Below are 1,133 nucleotides of genomic sequence, written 5' to 3'. Positions count from 1 at the left end.
TGGTGCTGGCAAAACTGGATCTCCACCTATAGAAGAATGAAACTAAACCCCTATCTTTCACCTTGCACAAAAGTCAATTCAAATGGATCAAAGACCTCAATATAAAGCCTGAAACTCTGAAACTGTTAGAAGAAAACTTTGGCAAAAACATACAAGATAAAGGTGTAGGAAAGGATTTTCTAAACCAGATATTGCTCAGGAGACAAGGTCAAGAATGAACAAATGGGACCTCATTAAACTAAAAAGCTTCTGTACATCAAAGGAGGCAACCAGGGAAGTGAACAGAAAACCCACAGAATGGGAGAAAATCTTCACCAGCAACACATCTGACAGGGGTATAAAATCCAGAATATATAACAAACTCAAAAAACAGAATCAAGACAAGAAGTAACCCAATTAAAAGATGGGCTAAGAAGCTGAACAGAGAGTTCTCAAAAGAAGAAGTAAAGATGGCTATGAAACATCTTAAAAGATGTTCAACATCACTAATAATTAGGGAAATGCAAATTAAAACCACTTTAAGATTTCACCTTACCCCAGTCAGACTGGCTAAGATCAAGAGAACAAATGATACCAAATGTTGGAGAGGATGTGGGGAAAGGGGAACACTCATCCACTGCTGATGGGGCTGCAAACCGGTTCAACCGCTATGGAAAGCAGTGTGGAGAACTCTTAAAAAAACTACAAATGAACCTACCATTTAACCCAGTTATACGAGTCCTTGGCATATACCCAAAGAACTCATCCTATTGCAGAGACACTTGTACATCCATGTTTGTTGCTGCTCTTTTCACAATAGCTAAGAGATGGAAGCAACCTAAGTGTCCCTCAATTGATGAGTGGATAATGAAAATGTGGTTCATATATACGATGGAGTTTTACTCAGCAGTAAAGAAAGATGAAATCATGAAATTTGCAGGTAAATAGATTTAGAAACTGTTATACTGAGAGAAGTAACACAGACTCAGAAAAGCAAAAGACGTATGTTCTCCCTAATTTGTGGATCATACACCAAATCTTTACAATAGATGGGGTTCTATTCAGCAGTAAAGAAAGATGAAATAATTAAACTTGCAGGTAATGGATGGATTTTGAAACTGTTATACTAAGTGAAGTAATACAGACTCAGAAAA

Source organism: Nannospalax galili, unplaced genomic scaffold (genome assembly GCF_000622305.1).
Source record: "Nannospalax galili isolate Female #2095 unplaced genomic scaffold, S.galili_v1.0 scaffold675, whole genome shotgun sequence".
NCBI lineage: Eukaryota > Metazoa > Chordata > Mammalia > Rodentia > Spalacidae > Nannospalax > Nannospalax galili.
This window is presented reverse-complemented; position numbering follows the sequence as displayed.